Raw genomic sequence first — 17323 nt, 5'->3', positions numbered from 1 at the left:
AATTAGTTTGAAAAGTGATTTTGAAAGAAAATCAGTTTAAAAAAAAAAATCACTGTGGCTCAATTTACCAAAACATGAGCAGGATTCATGAACAGCTTGTTGGCTGAGCTCAACAGCAGTGGAAACTGTAGTCGATCAGTTCTGCCCTCTTCAGCAGGTGTAATACCAGTTGATGGAAATTGCAATACATGGTTTCAGGGGGAATGTGGATAATGTGTCCAGATGATAGTAACGTCAACACAGTATAGAAAAACACATGGGCAGATGGTTGGCTTATTCTGTCTACATGGTTACAGGTACTTAAATTCACTGTAATGGAGTTTATCTACTGTCACGTTGTGGGTTTCTCTCTTACAGAGAAGGATTTTATGGCAGCTGCTAATCTTGCAAAACAGTTCACCTGTTGCAGTCTTTTTGCAGTCTTAGCTGCAGGGGTTTTTTCTTTTCTTTTTCTTTTCTTTTTTTAATCTTTCTTTCCAAAAGAATTGAAGTGTTAGGTTTGGCTGCAGTGGGATGAATGGCTTTGACGTACAGCAGGGTATTTTTGCGGTGAGTCTGGTACTTCAGACCTTCACAGGCAGAAAGAAGATAAATTACACACTTCTGAAATCTCACCCTTAGAAAAAAAAGACCCTCTAGCTTTATCTAACTGAATAATTCTTACTTTTTGGTTTTTGTTTTCTATTGTGCCAGAAGTTTATTTAATCCTGAAATTGCTGAAATAGAACATTGACTAAACTTGATATATGGAATATTAAAATATATTAATAATTATTAAAAATATTTAGTCAGATTGTTAAATTATGAGTCATTGTTCTTTGAATCCATTTATGTATAAGTGAAAATGGTGGTGTATCCAGCTATCCTGTAATCAGGACAGCCTGTTGTCATGGGTAGAGCATTCTATGTCTATTATCTGCTCCAGTCTCTTTGCATTCCCACTGCTAGAACTCCTTAAAATTCTGGATCATCACAGCTTGCAAATTTAAATTCAGTGCTTTGTAAGATTAATTCAAAAATGTATGAAACTATAATTTTGAAGCTGATGTGATCATTTAAAGAAAAGGGGGTTTATCTGCTATTCATTTAATGCAGCATGAAATTAAAATCTGAATCAAACAATAAAAATTTAGTAAATAAGATCCAGCATTTATTATGAGGCCTCATTATTCCATATACATAGTAATATTTTCAAAGCATGATTTTTTCTTCTTCCTAAGCTGCTCAAAATGTTTCCCCCTGTTTTTCAACAAGTCATTTTGTGTTGATGTTTGTAATTAGATCATTTGCATACAGTCATCATTAGAAAGTTTGTATTTTCAGTTGTTACAATGCCATGGTGTCTGAATTATCCAAAGCTTTCTCATTTAGAAATATTTGAAATTATAATTTAGGTCACATAGTTCTTGAGCTAACCATTAATTTTAGAGTTATTTTTCACATGACTGCTTCTCAAGCTCAAGCTTGTTTCACTGTAAGTAATTTTGTAGTCTCCATTTTAGTGAGATTCTAAGTATAGAATATTTTTGTAGGGAAAACATGGTTACAAGTTATTTACATGAAGTCCTGTACCCAGATCCATGTGTACTCAGTGTCTATGGGGATGCCTGTCATCCTGTCTTCCTGGAAAAGTGATAGGTAAGCATGGTACCAAACATACCCAAAGCAGTGGTGTTCATAAAATTTGCTAACAGGTACAAAACCTCTGCCACTGGATTGAGAGATATGCTCTGTAAATTTAGGAAAGTAAAATTCTACAAAAAAAAAGAAAAAAAGTATCAACTTCAACACATCTCCAGGAGGTTATGGTCCCCTCTGTCCAGTCTTGACAATAATCAAGTTGTCAAACTTCATAAAACAATTAGAGTTGGCTGTAGAGACTGTACCTTATGCAAGTACTGAAACTAAAGGGGCTTCCTGAGCCTCTCTTGTGTCAAACACAAGGTGGAAGAACGAAAGGTAGGAACTGTTTGCAGTGTGTTCACAAAGCTGCTTAAAGGGAAGGGAACTGATTTATAAGGGTTAAATTTTCAAAATCTTTCTCTCTAAGTGGTATTACACTGTTGGAGGGGTTTGCTCTTCCAAAAAAAAGATGTGAAAAGTGGTTGGAGACACTTTATATTCTGATGATGCTGTCGGAGACATCCCAAACATTGTTGCAAGGTCTCTGCCCACTTTTCATGAATTTATTCAAGGGAAGCAATGCTGTATTTCTTTCCCTCTGTCTCTCTCTTTCTGACTTTGCTCTACAATGGACATGAGCCAGAGAAATGTCTGTCTTGGTCAAAGAAGTCTCTTGTTTGAGGAAATGAAATAGAGTGACTACAGTGAGTACATCCCATTAAATTATTTCTTTCATTCTAATTCCACTGACTTTGCCTTTGGAAAGGATATACACTTTGCCAGCCTGTAATAAGAAAAATCAGTCTTTACCAAATCAAAATCAAGCTTTAGGGATGGGAAAGTAACACAATAATAAGAAAGCTTCAATAGAGGTGAAATTTGGCTTAAAATCCTGACTTTTGTACACTACGTATGTACTCTTTCTTTTTAAGCCAAAGAGGAAATTGCTCAATAAATTTCCAGCACTTACTAAATAATCAGTTTGATGTCATATTTTGATTGTCACATGATTGGATAATGTTAAATACGCAAGGAATAGACAACAGAACAGGCCCAGAAAATTAAGTAGCTTTTCTTCTATTCTTACAGTTTAGCATTACAAATGTTTCTGGTACTTGTGTATTCCAGTCTGCTTAGACTCTCCTCGAAAGGATCTGAATCAAAGGAGCCAGGCTTATTCAGCAAAGAAGCATTGCAGGACTACATCCAGTGTAACTTCTCAGGTAGAGTAGAGAACGTTAGTGTTTTACATTGGATAGGCTATTGTTGAAAATCTGCGAACAGAAAGGGATGAACTTTGCAAGATAAGACAAGATGGACCATCTATGATCAATTAAAAAAATAAAATAATATTCTGCCATATAACTTTTGAAATAATTGAACATCCTATCCATTCCTAGCCCTCAGGCTCAAAAGGAAGAAGGTATACCTCTCACAATAGACAGAATGAGAAAACTGGAAAATCTCTCTTTTACTGCAGAGGCGTTCTGGGGGGCAGAGTAATTTTAATGGCACAGAAAGTTACCTAGTACTGTGTGCATGAGAACTGTCTGGTCAAATTATTCTGCTTCTGGGGTGACGTGTTTGCCTCAGTAACCTTGATAATGATAGTTTCAGACAGGAGTATGCCCCTTAACTCCATGCACCAGTACATGCTGGGAGCCACCCAGCTGGCAAACAGCTTTGCCAAAAAGGCCCTATGAAGTCCTAGTGGACACCAGGTTGAACATGAGCCAGAAATGTGCCCTCATGGCAAAGAAGGAAAGCAGTGTCATTGGCTGCCTTAGGAGGAGTGTTGCCAGCAGGTCGAAGTAGGTGATCATTCTCCTCTCCTCAGCACCTCTACTCACATCTAGAGCACTGGGTCCAGTTCTGGACTTCTTAAATCAAGACAGATATGGACTTATTGGTGGGTATCCAGCAAAGGGCCACTACGATGATGAAGGGACAGGAGCATCGGTCCTATGAGGAAAGGCTGAGACTGTTCAGCCTGGAGAAAAGAGGGCTCTGGGTCAAACTCATCAATATGTGCCAAACACCTGAATGGAGGGTGTAAAGAGGGAGTCAGATTCTTTTCAGTGGTGCCCAGGGACAGGACCGGAGGCACTGGACACAAACTGAAACACAGGAAGTGCTTTATGAACATCAGGAAATGCACTGTTAATGTGAGAGTGACCAAACAGTGGCACAGATGTTCAAAAGCTGCCTGGATATTATGGCCCTGGACAACTGGCTCAGGGTGTCCCTGCATAAGTTGGACAAGGTGACCTCCAAAGGCCCCTGCCAACCTCCACCCTTCTGTGATCCTGTAAAGATGCCTGCCATGTGTGGTTAGGGCCTATATCTAGTGCTGATGCCTCGCGTCCTGGTTTGTGAGCAGGTTGGGGATTGGAAGCAGACAGAGTAATTTTGCATCTTGGTTACATTGTGCAGTCATAGATTGCAATTCCAGATTATGTCAGGCTAGTGAAGATCATTCAGAAGTGTCACATCTTGTGTCATTTCTGTCTTTGAGATATTTGGCTATGCAAGTCATATGGCTTTGACAAAATAATCCCAACACATACAGAGTTCTGATATGCTGAAAAATACAGTTAAAACTTTGGTACCACGGGTTTGGTCTTTCTGATTTTTGAAGTAGTAACAAGGTCCCCTTGTGCTGCTTCAGTTCATGGCAAGTACACACCTCTACTTCCCCTTACCAGGGAAGAGCCAGAATCTGCTATACAGTCACAGGCAATGTACTCTTGGAGGGGAGGAGAGCCAAGCATTTGCCGGCCATCACAGATCTTCTTGCACTTACCAGCACAACTGGGCACTTGATCCACTGTATCACATGGGCTTGAACCACAGCTACTCCTGTCAGACACAAAGGGAGGTTTCCACACTGTATGGTGCTGCCTGTACCCTCAGTTGCTCCCAGGCTGTATGGTCAGTGTCTTGTCTAGGGAGGTGAGAGGGAGCTTTGCTGGAGGGCTGATTCTCATTGCATTCTTCCCTGACCAGTTTGGAATGGTTTTCCTTGTGCTGCCATGGAAACGGTGCCTGGAGTCACAGAAGAGCAAATGTGTGTAGCATTCAGCTGCTGCCAGGTGTGGGGAGGAGAGAGCCCTCATTTTACCCAGTCCAAGTTCCCACTGCGGGAAGAGATGTCAGGTTTAAGATGGGGGGCAGGGGGACGTATATCTATGGCTCTAAACCACAGCTCAGAAACCATGTCTGGAAATGAATTTTAATCCCCTCTCTGCCATTAAATTCACTTAAAACACTAGGTTTAAAATTCAGCATGCATGGCTTGTTTTTATTTACTTTACCTTTTCTTTTCTATACTGTGACATCATGAACCATCTTTTTTTCTGAAAAGGGAGCTGCAACTCCTACCTGCTTGTTCTGCATTTGGGATTAGTGGGCTTTAGTGATGTGGATTGTATGAGACAGGTCTTGGACAAAACCATTTGGGTTATCAACACTGCTAGAAGGTTCCTGTGTTCATCCCACAGAGATAGGTACAATTTTGATTGCTGTGTTTTGCTGTAGTAAAAACTTGAATTTCAGATGACTTTCTTAGTACTGTCAATGAAATATCCTGATTGAAGTAATGCAACAAATTGACTCATTCATTATTTTTACTCTCTGTTCTCTCTTTTTTCTTTCCCCTGATCGAATCAAAGTAACGATTCCTATAGCTCTCTTATTTTGTAATTAGATCATAGCAATAATTTTGATATTGCTCCTGTAAGGAACATCCCTGTAGAGATACATCGGTCCATTTTAGTCTACTGACAGTTTCCTGAGCAGCATTTTGGTGGCACCTGATTAGTCTTGGAACTGAAATCTATTCTGTAACAGTGGAAGCAGCACAATTGTCTCAGTGAGGCACAGTAATACTGGAGTGCAGTAAGCATTGCTTGTGTGTTTGATCTCACAGAGGCATAACCACAAATCCAGTCCAGTATATATAATTCTTCTGTTCCATTAGTTGTTTTTTTTTACAATGAGTAGTACAAATCTAAAGTCTTTTTGTTTGTTTGAGAACCCAATAGCAAAACTATTTTGTGTTTTATTGAAAGAACTACCTGGTTTCCCAATCTGGATATTTTATGGATGAAAATCTGATGCACTATGTTTTCTAGTATCTTTTTTGTGGTAATAAATGTATGTTTAGCTAGTAAAAATGACCATTGTTCGTCAGACAAATTGTCTGCACTGGTGACCATAAGCATATAATGACTAAAGAGTAAGAACACGACCAGAATATATGGTGGTCTTCTAATACTCAAAACCCACCTGTTTCCAGATTTCCATGACCCAGCGAAGTTATGAGGAATTTAGTAACCATCAAAAGCATGCCTGTCACATAAAGAACCATCTTCTTTTACCTGTTTTAAAGTCCGTAGAGTGCTTCTGGGTCAAAATCAGAGCCACTGAGAGAGATCTCATGGCGTCTGCTATCAGACCAGGATCAGGAGGAAGAGGTGGATGAAGCCTACACCTCCAAGAGACCTCAGGCTCTGGTTCTCAAAAGGGAGAGATACTGATACTTACTAGGAAAGCAACATAGTGGTGAATAAGCAAATTTCCAGGGTGCGCTGGGGACAGCTTCCTCATGTGGTCTTGGATGAGCCAACTAGCAACAGTGTTCTTCTGGACTGAATGCTTATTAATAAACACTGTTTGAAGACATGAATATCAACAGCATCTGCAGAGACTGTAGGAGCATTGAGGCCAAGGGCTTGAGGGGGACAAGTGATCATATAAAGACCTGGAGTTCAGAACAGTAGATTTCAACTCATTCAGGGAACTGCTACGAAGGATCCAGTGGGAACCTGTCTTACAGGGCAAAGAAACTGAGGAATTTTGGTAGATTTCCCAGTACAGCTGCTTCTTGAAGCACAAGGGCAGTCTATCCCCCTAAGCAGGAAAAGGAGCAGACATAAAAAGAAATCAGTTGGAAAAGCACCAAGCTACTAAGAGAGCTCAAATGAGAAAAGGAGCACTAGAGCAGTGCAAAAGGGGACAAAGTCACAAAGAGGAATATAGAAGTACTGCTTCAGTGTGCAGAGATGCAATTAGACAGGCAAAAGCTCAGCTGGAACTTAAAGTAGCAAGAGATAACAAGAAAAACATAAAAGTTTCTGCAAGCGTATTAGCAGTAAGTGGAAGTACAAGAAAGATGTAGATCTTGATGCCAGCAAGTTCGTCAAGAATGGCACAGGAAAGGCTGAGGTGCTCAGCCCATCTTCACAAGTAATGTCAGGCCCCAAAACTCTGTGTCAAGAAGCAACAGCAAAGCAAATGGCAAACCATTGATGGTACAGAAGGGTCAAGTGAGGGACCATCTGTACCAACTGGACAGGTACAGCTCCCATGTGACCTGCTAGGATGCAACTGAGGATGCTGAGTTGTCTGACATCATAACAAAACTCCTCCTTAACATCTTTGAAGGAAGTAAGGGGAAATCACATATATCTGCAAAACCCCAAATATTTCAGCCATCTACAGAAGGGCAGAAAGGCAGAACAAGGAAGCTACAGACCTGTCAGCCTTAAGTTTCTGGGAGAAAATATGCAACTCATGAAAGAGTTTCCAGGCTGTTTAAGGGTATATGAAGTTGGTATTGGTTTTGCTCTGTGAGGATCACCTGCTTATGTACAGGGAATTTAATCTCCCACTTTGTGTCCTGCTTTTTCAGGCATCCTTCTAAAGTTCTCTCTTATTGCACTTCGGTCTTATTGTCATATTGCCAAATTTGCACTGCAAAATTGCATAATTTTTTATTGTTGCCAAAATTGATTACCCTGTTCGCTCCGTGTTTCAAGTAATTTTTGTACATGTTAAACCAAGTGGACTACAGAATTAGAACCTCACTGGTGGACACCTTGAAGTGGGAGAATTTACCATTTATTTCTAAATTTGACCTCCTATTTAGGAAAGTACTTATCTATACAGAAACCTTCTGGATAACTAGTTCATATTATGTCAGAGTCCACTAATTCTGTTCTGTCTTTTAGGCTCCAGTAATTTGCCCGATAAGACTGTCTGGCTTGCTGCTTTGTAGTCTTCTAGATCTCCCTGGAACTGGCATTTTATTCAATGTCTTATAGTTTTCAGGTACTACATCAGTTTTAAGCTGTGCATTTCTTAGTTCGTCAGAACTATTGAACAAATACCATCTGATCTTCAATTTGCTACTGTTTGTTTTGTCAGTTTGTTTCATGACCTATTCACTCCAATTTCAGGCAGATCCTCTGCTAAGACTCCCTCAGTGAGTTCTTGGCATGGGAATTTCCCATGAAATAGTAAAAATTTTCATGAAGGATTAATCTGGTTTCTTTTCAATGAATTCCTTTCTATCCTGATCACTCAGTGGCTTTACAAACTCTTCAGACAGATTCTTGCTCCTGATGCATTTGGAGAAATATTTCTTGTTTGCTTTGATACTTTTGGCTATTTGTAAATTAGAATCATATTATGCTGTCTTGTCTTATTATGTTTAACCTGTCAGAATTTCTGTTCCTTTATTTTCTTCATTTGAAGACAATTTCAATTTTCAGAAAAAGTATTTTTTATTACTATTTTTTTATTTGTTAACTCTTAACCTTTTCTTAGCACACTGCCTTGACTCTGTGCTTTCATCATCCACTTCCAACAATTGGTTTCCCTACTGTCTATGAGGACTTTACTCTTAGCTTTAAAGAAACTTTTTTATTTTTTCCCCTATATATTTTGTCTTTCTAAGTGTCTCATAACTGGTAGATGTTCTGCCTTCTGTGGGGATGTTGGATTTAAGGACAGAATGATCTCTCTCTCTGTGGCTTCTCAGCTGCAAGATGTTAAACTGTCTTGACCAAGTCAAGAACTTCATCTTTTCTTGTGAGCATCCTAAGCAACTGTGTATCTAGTATCCAAAATTCAGCTTACATACTATGTCTTTCTGTCACCTTTTTTTTTTTGGGGGGGTGTATAGGCTATTGAAGACTCCCAGAACTATCACATTTTGTACCTACCTTTCAAAATATATCTCTGGCAGCCCCATACTGCATCAACCCATATGTCAACCCATAAAAGGCATTTTAATTCATTTTTATGATTGTTTATTTAACTTGGTTCTAAGCTCTTTCCCAACTGTCTTTGCCCATACTACAAATGTTATCCTGAACTACATGTTCCTTACTTATTTGTTTTCAAACAGGTAATTTTTAGACTGTAATTTCATTATGAAAAGCTTTTTACTGTGTTCAAAAGATGAGCTATTCATACCAGAAATTAGGAGAATAAGATCATAATGATACTTCTTAAAACTAACATTTTCATTACTAATTGCTTTTCTCTTTCAAAAGGAACAATATGAATCTGCTGGGAATTTCCTGAAATATTTTTGTAGGGTAGCCAGAAAAGGAATGAATTGCCTAATTATTTTACTAGTTCTCTTCTTTGTAATAAAAGATGTAATAAAAGAGGAAATATTCAGAAGCTATTAAAGTTAACTGCTACTGCCACAGAATCATCTGTGAGAGAAAATGTGCAAATCTCAATGGTTTGCAGTACTTGAGTTCAAATTTTTTTAACCTATGCTGTTTGTAAGTCTGGATTTTCTTCTTTAGTACTTAACAGTAGTGGAAATAAGTGGATTATTTGACTAATCAATGTACTGTCTGCTAGAATACTAGAATTTTTGTTTAGGAATATCCCTATATTGAAGCTGAATTTCCTTACAGTTTTGTTGTAATCCTCAATTTTTTTGAAAGTCCATCCACATTCATTTAGTGTAGCAAACTGTGTCTCTCAAGTGTGCAGAAAATCACCCTTCTATGTTTGTTAGTTGTAAGAAAAAAAAAAGCAAAATCCTATAGGTATTAATTTGCATGTGCTAGGTTGTCCTTAAAAAAAAAAGCCCATCTTGCTTTGTTTCATAACTTCTGGATTCCTTACTAACTTGCTAATGACTAGGTTTTTAATAGCTACTCATGGCAATATTCAGATCTAGTATCCTAATTAATTCAGAAATTTAAGCAAAATTTCAATTTATGGATTCTGTTCTTGGATATGCTGCACCGACAGTCTGTGTATAGGTTGAGAAATCAGTCTCTCTTATAAGGCAAGGAAAAGCAAAAGAGAAAATACTTCATCAGAATAACCTCTCCAATGCAAGCAGGAGAAGAGGAAGGGACTAGATATCTCTCTTCTTTTAGACTATTCTGGACAAGTGTAAAGCTAATGATTTATCATACTGGCTCACCATCTGTATGCAGTACCTAGGATGACATGTATCTTCACAAGTCTGGAAGGGACAAGTAGTTCAGAGGTGTATAAATAGGGAACTGGAGAACTCTGTGAATCAAATACTGGAGAAGACTTTGGATCTCTAAACATGTAGATAGACTGCACAAGAAGTGGTGTGTGTTACTGATATCCACATATGGTGGTGTGTGTACTGACACCTCTGTAGCTATTGCTGGCATCTTGGCATATTACCTGACAGAGCACAGATCCAATCAAATAAGAAAGGGAGACCAGAAGCTGAGGATGTTGTCAGAACCAAAAAAGGCTTTCTTAGCGCTACAATGTGTAGAACATTTTTAGAAATTTCTCATTTTGAGACCCTGTTTAAATTTCTTAGCTTTTTACATGTCTTTAAACCATACAAATGTAGTATAATTAAGCATCTTCCATCTGCATCAGGATTGTGTTGCTCTTTTCAGAGCAAAATTACTCTATGGATATGTATTAGAAAATCAAGGTAAAAAGCATCAGTCCATGGTTGTGTCTGATATATTAGATATGCTGAACATGCTAAGTCAGGCTCTAAAAACTGCTACTGTGAATGGAATTACCCTTTTCCACTTAGACATAGTAAATCTTTGTGCTTGGACAACTGAGAAGTAAACGAGAATCATGAGTTTGGGCCAGTGTAACACTGAAGAGTGTTACTGTCTGTTACTTCAGTTCTATTTCTTTTGCTCTCCTTGGAGAAGATCCACCATCTCTGAGGTCTTATTTTGTTCCCACATTAAGCTTTATAAATAATAACAATAAGCCCTAAAGAAAGTCAAAGCTAGTAAGTTAGAAAGTCAGTTTATCTTATATCCTCCTTAAATTGCTGCTGCAGAGTGTAGAGAAGCAAAAGTACAACATTAGAAAGCTCATAGTAGTTCTAAATCCTGTCCTAAAGCTCCGAGGTTTTACTTACAGTTTATTGCTTTGTGGACTAAAGTAGTTTGCATGGGAGGAATTGGAATAAGACAGCAATCATGGTGGATGATAAACTATCAGGAGTGTTGGCAAGGGGTGCAAAAACTAGTGAGAAGGAGGAGAAAGGAGTTAGCTAAAAAATTAAAGCTGAATGCAAAACAGAGAAAAGAAAAAAAAAAAAGATAAAAAAAGGACCAAGAATTTGTAAGAGAAAAATGGACATAATTTTAATAACTTCAGTGATTATGATGGAGAAGAAATAACACAATTTCCCCAGGAACAGAAGTCCAGGCAGTTGGGCACTGAGCCTTCAGAGAGCAAAGCTCGCCTGTAACTCACAGGGGAACAGGGCAGTGTGCCTGGAGAGCTAAAACATGCAATGGAATGTAATTTGTATCAGGGTCCTAAATATAGAAAATAAAATAGGGTCTGATTTCTACAAAAGTTGTTAAAGGCATGAGAGGGACTTCCTTGAAGTAATCTTACACGAAAAAGAAAGAATGTTTATTTTTTACACTGCAACCAGCCATTCTTTACCCCATAAATATTCCATATGCATAATAGATGTCGTACTAACCTCTTGTAGAGAAGCAGGGGATTGCTAAAACAGTCAGATCAGGTGAAGGAATAAGCTAGAGAAATACAGGTTCAGGCTGATAAAGTAGTAGCATTTACATCAAGTCAAATATGCCTTTTTGTAGGCATCATCATCAGAGAGTTTGGTAGCCACAGATTTCTAATCAATAGCATTCTTATAAGGACTTGAAAAAATATCCAGAACTCATCAGTTCCAGGATCGTGGAAAAACTAGGTTAAAAGAGACCTCTGAAGTTCTACTCCAAGCAGGTGACTTTTAAAATCTCCAAGAATGGAGATTCTACCTGGGCAATCTGTTCCAGTGTTTTGCCATTCTTACTGTGTGGTTTGGTTTTGGGTTTGGTGGGTTTTTTTATTACTGTATTAACTATTTGTGGGTTTGTTTTTGGTTGTGGGTGTGGGTTTTTTTCTTATATCCAATTAGAATTTACTTCATTGCCACTTGTCACTGTTACATTTATCTGTTTGCCCCATACGACTGACAAGAGCCTGGTAACGTGTTCACTATAGTCCCCAATTAAGAAGTAAAAGTCTGCAACAACCACAGGATATGTGTCACTACAGGCTTGGGGCAGAGTGGCTGGAAAGCTGCCCATTGGAAAAGGACCTGGGGGTGTTGGTTGACAGCAACTGGGCATGGGCCAGCAGTGTGCCCAGGTGGCCAAGAAGGCCAATGGCATCCTGGCCTGTATCAGGAACAGTGTGGCCAACAGGACCTGGAGATTGTCCTCCTGTACTCAGCAATGGCGAGGCCTCACCTTGAATCCTGTGTTCAGTTCTGGGGCCATCACAACACGAAAGCCATTGAGGTACTGGAGTGAGTCTGGAGGAGGGCAATGGAACTGGTGAAGGGTCTAGAGAGTAAGTAATATGAGCAGTGGCTGAGGGAGCTGGGGTTCTTTAGCCTGGAGAAAAAGAGGCTCAGGGAGAACTCATTGCTTTCTACAACTACCTGAAAGGAAGTTGTAGCCAGGTGGGGGTCAGCCTCTTCAGCAACTAGTGAGAGGACAAGAGCACATAGTCTCAAACTGCACCACGGGAGGTTCAGATTGGGCATCAGGAAGAATTTTCTCACTGTACTGTGTGGTTAAGCATTAAAATGGAGTCACCTTTTCTGGAAGTGTTCAAGAAACAACTGGACATGTCACTTAGTGCTATGATCTAGTTGACATTGTGGTGTTCAGTAAAAGGTTGGACTTTAAATCTTGGAGGCCTTTTCCAACCTTAATGATTCTATGAAATAGATTCTCCCTAGACCTTTTCTTCTTCATGCTAAACAAATCAAATTCCTTCTTGTACAGTGTGTGCTTGAATCTTCTAATTGTCTTTGTGGCCCTCTGGTGGTCTTGCTCCAAAATCTTGTTGTGTCTTGCCCTGGTGGTCCAAAACTGTGTTTGAGGTGCAGCTTCAGGACTACCAAATAAAAGTGAATAATTACTTCAATCTCTTCCTTGTTCTGCTAGTAACTTTCTTGTTAGTGCAGTGAAATAAGCAGTTGGCCATTGTCAGCACAGGAATGCACTGCTGAGTAATAACTTGGTGTCCACCAAACCCAAGATCCTGTGGAGATGCTGTTCTGTTACATGGGATTCCATCCTCTGTGCTAGACTGTGGTTTTCCTTTCATGAACTTCATGACACTATTGATGGCCTATTCTTCCAACTTGTCAAAGTTCCTCTGAATGGTATTCCTGCCCTCCTGTGTATGAATTGCTTCCTTCAGGTTGATGTTACCTGGCAACTTGTACAGTCAATGCTCCGTTAAGATTCTGCAACAACATACATACCCACAACTGAGTTTCTGATTTGCCACCTCTCTGCTTATCTGATTACCTTTTTTGGGAGCTTTTTCCATGATCTCTGTGTTACTCAGTGAAATGGAAGAAATAAACAATCCAGTGAAAAAGGATAAGAACAGAGCAAGTGAAAACACAGTCCAACAATGGAAAAAGTGGAAGGTAGTGAGTGGTAAATTATAAAGCCCAGTTTTGAAGCTTCTGAACAACATTTATTGTCAGATGGATAGGGGCACTGCTAGTGATGTTTTTGTACTGTTTGAAAGTATTGACATTCTGTTTTCCTTCTAGTTACAAGATGGGCTGTCGGGTCTGGTTTGTGTCTGATGCTATCTGTCCCTAGTTTTCTGCCAAGTTAAACTTTCCTACATTTTCCTGTTTTCCTCAGGAAGTACATGCTCCAGTTTTAGCTACTCACATGTGTTTAGTACGATAGATTAAGAATAGTTTGTTATCAATACCACTGTAAGTAGTGGCATTCTCTTGGAGTTTATAGATGTGCAGTATATGGAATTAGGCATGATGCCAAAGCAATATACACATACTACTTGTGACATTAATTGAGGTACTTTTTTCTTGTTTAACAGGTTACAACAGGATAGAGCCAATATTGTACATTTCTACAACCTGTGTACTTTTTGAGGTTCTGTGGGTTTTAAGATACTCCTTGGAAAGACTTCAATCCGGGAGATGATTTATGTGTTTGTGTAACTTCAATCAGGCTTGCTTTATTTATCACACCAGGGATTCCCAACCCTACCTCAGTGCTGTTATTTGTCTGTATTTGAAGATTTAAATGATCACCATTGCTCCAATTTGTCTTTGTGTAGCATATTTGCAATCAAAAGCTAGATGCTTTTCCTCTTTTTATATTATAACCTAAAGATTTTTGGGAATCCAGTAACTTCGCAAAACTCTTCAGCTTAAATTTAGATTTTTTTTTTTTTTTTTAAATTGGCTGTTTTTTACTGTCTCTGCTGATTTTGCTGTGTCTTTTGCTCAGCATCAATACACATATCTGTGTGAAAGGATTGAAGGATTACTCTAAGATTATAAAGGACAGGGTAAAGTGAGAAAAGCTCCAAATATCAGCCAAATTTCTTTTGACCTATTTTAGCCTTCCAAAAAATTCAAATAGGTCAATGCAGATGACCAAGCACATATAAAGCATAAAAAATAATGAAATACCCTCTGATTTGGTATGCCCTGAGCTCAGGAGTTCCTAATTTGTCTGAAGGCTTTGCAGATTTCCACTGTGCTTGTTCAGTGTCTGGACCACTGTGAAATGTTATGACCTGACTCAAGTTTTATATTGCTTGAAGCTTTGATGGCTGCAGAGGATAGATAAAACACAAAACTCATGCTGAAAAAGCAAGTACATCCAGTTGCCATGTATGGAATAATGAATATTTTTTTCAAAAAAACCTCACCACGATAGTGGAGAAATACCTAAATTTTTTCAGGCCCAAGCAGATAAATACTCTTTGTTAAAACAATTTGATAAAGTTGTCATGAAGTTCCTCCCTTTACAGGCTGCTCTCTTGAGTGATTTCTCTGGATTACTCTCATCAGTATCTCTGATCTCTCTGTTGGCTTCCTGCTCCCACACCCCTTATAGTGCCAAGTGCTAAGGGCTGCCAGGCTGGTCATTGCAGTTTGCAGTGCCTTTGTGTGGGCACTTGCTTTGGCATTATTGCCCTTTGTAGCACAGTCCATGAGGCTGCACTTGACGTGTCATTGTGTAAATTAATTTTGATGTTGCAATGTAGTTTCTGCTGTTCTTCATTCTGCAATTGTCTTGACAACAGATTTGCATTATCAGTGAGTAGGAATTTGTTTTTAATTTTGATGTTCCGATTAGCTTGATTCAGAGAAATAATAGAAGGTTATGAAGATAACACAACATGGCATGAACTGGTGAAAATTAACGTAAACACAACAAATATGACAAATAAGACAAATGATGGAGTCGGGTTCAGTGATTATTTTTATAAAATGTAAGCAAATACTATTTCTGATTTCTGTCTTCTTGCGCTCTGACAGCTTCTTGAAATCTAAACATATGGATTTATTCAAATATTAGTCACTCTCACTGCTTCCTAAACAAAGAGAAGGAAGGTTATTAATTCTTTTCGGCCATAGATTCTTGATACAGAGGCATAACAGACTCACAACTCTTAGTTTAATTCTTCTTTTCTTCTTTCATTCCGAAGGCAACTCTGTAAACCTGCACTTTTGTCATCATATGAGGGAATACCTAACACAGTTCCTTTTTAAATTTAATGTAGAGGATAATTTTTGAAGCAGCAATTGTTTGTCTCTTCAAATATCCCACCTTCCCACCTTTTGTCTCCTTCCTTGCATTCCTAAATTCTAATGGCATCTGATAGAAGATGATTAAGGAAGAAACAGTAGCAATGAAATCAAGCTAGTAATGAAATTACTGTTCATGTGTTCTAGCCATTTTTATGCATTAGAAACCCAAGATTATTTCTTTCCTAAGTGATCCAGCACATCCCTTCTTTCTTCTTGAGGAGTAACATAGACACAACTGCCCTTTTCCAATCATCTCTGCAGGGCAGGACAAATAATGTGGGAGTGAAACCAGAAAACATTAATTTCTACATCTTAAGAAAAGCAGAGTTTCCTCAATAAGGGACCAGAATGATAGAGACTCCTTAAACCAATTGCTTTAGGGCATTTGCTAGAGTAGCAGTTAGTATAGTAGGACTGAAAGAGATTAGTGGAGGATGAGTCATGAAATATGCTACAGAATGAAAGAAAGAGAGAAGGCAGAAGGGAACAGAAAGGAATAAGTAAGAAAGATAAATAAATGACAGAGTGAAGAGTAGAAAAGTACGTTTTGGAGACTAAACTCATGAACAAAAAAAATTTTCTGTAGACAGAGTATTCGTGACAAAAGGGTGTTAGTTGAGGAAATGCAGAAGCATCCGGAAAGTTGTCGACCAGAGCAATTAACTGAAGGAATACAAACTATAGATAAATCTGAGAAGATATACAGTCAAGATAGTTGGAAGGGAAAAAAACCAAAATAATATTTACTTTTGAAGTATTTCAGTTAAGTAGGCTTGGGGCCATTTCTGTATTTAGTTGGCTTGGGATAGCATGGACAAAAGGGAACTGGAGAGATGTTGTTTACACCCCTACTAGAGTAAAAGAACACAACAAGCTACAGTTTTTTGTCTAGGAAAAGACAAGCAACAACATAGACAGTCCTTGGTTCTTATATTTTCTTAGCAACATTATGGAGACAGCTACATCTTCTTATTAGGTGGGTAAAAGAAATGCCCATGCTGGGTCACGGCAAAGAACGTCTGACCTGCCTCACCTGGGATGGTGGGAAGGGAACTGGCTGGATCAAAAACCATGCTAAGCACCAAAGTGTGCATTGTCATGATAGAATCAAGTAACTTTAAAAATACAGTGGAGCAGAATAGCTGTTGAAGCTTTTGCTTTTATTTTGAAAGTAAACATAATGCTCTGTTTTATTTTCTTTGGTATTTTATACTATCAAAATTTCTCAGGGCTTGCATGCTTTGATAGAACCATGCTGGCATAGCAAATACTGTACCACTTTGATTTTTCATTCTTTAACAGTTTAGTAATATTTCTGTTACAATCCCTTTTGCATTAAGGGTATTATTTTATGCAAACAAGACCAGGATTTGAATAATAAATCTTGGAAAGCTGATCAACGGTCTCTTCAGCTTTTCAGACAATTGATTCTTCTAGATGAGAGAAATGCTCTCTGTGAAGGAAGCGTATATGAAATAAGTGATTATTGCTAGGTGATTTTTTAATAGTCCTATCTGCCAACAACAGTAAAGAAGAAATTTCTACATACTACAAAAATGTGTAGAGAATATTATTAACTATTGATTACTAATTCACTGTTGAAATTCAGTGAGCAGTGATGCTTTGGTCTTTACATCAGACTTTTAATGATATTTTTGTACTCTGTATAGTTTTGTTTGAATAATAAATTCGTGATGAAGCAGGCTTTGTCAAATAGTGGCCATTTAAGTATGTACTGGAACCCATATTGGCTTTCAGGTAGAATTCCTTCCTGTTGGTTTCAGAGCCAACAGGAGTACC

At 38.4% G+C, this 17323-nt stretch overlaps 1 protein-coding gene and 1 long non-coding RNA gene across 13 annotated transcripts in view; one reads left to right on the top strand and one right to left on the bottom strand.

Moving 5' to 3' along the window:
• CTNND2 (catenin delta 2) overlaps positions 1-17323 on the top strand; it is a 632676-nt gene that overhangs the window by 224973 nt on the left and 390380 nt on the right. The gene's annotated exons all lie outside the window — the stretch shown is intronic.
• On the bottom strand, positions 2685-4625 carry LOC135417426 (uncharacterized). The gene is made up of 2 exons (XR_010432026.1): positions 4427-4625; positions 2685-2897 (listed from the first exon to the last, which is right to left on the bottom strand). It is a non-coding gene; the product is annotated as an uncharacterized LOC135417426 (long non-coding RNA).

This window comes from Pseudopipra pipra, chromosome 1 (genome assembly GCF_036250125.1).
Source record: "Pseudopipra pipra isolate bDixPip1 chromosome 1, bDixPip1.hap1, whole genome shotgun sequence".
Taxonomy (NCBI): Eukaryota; Metazoa; Chordata; class Aves; order Passeriformes; family Pipridae; genus Pseudopipra; species Pseudopipra pipra.
Note: the sequence above shows the minus strand (reverse complement) of the source record. Positions and strands in the feature narration are given on the sequence as shown.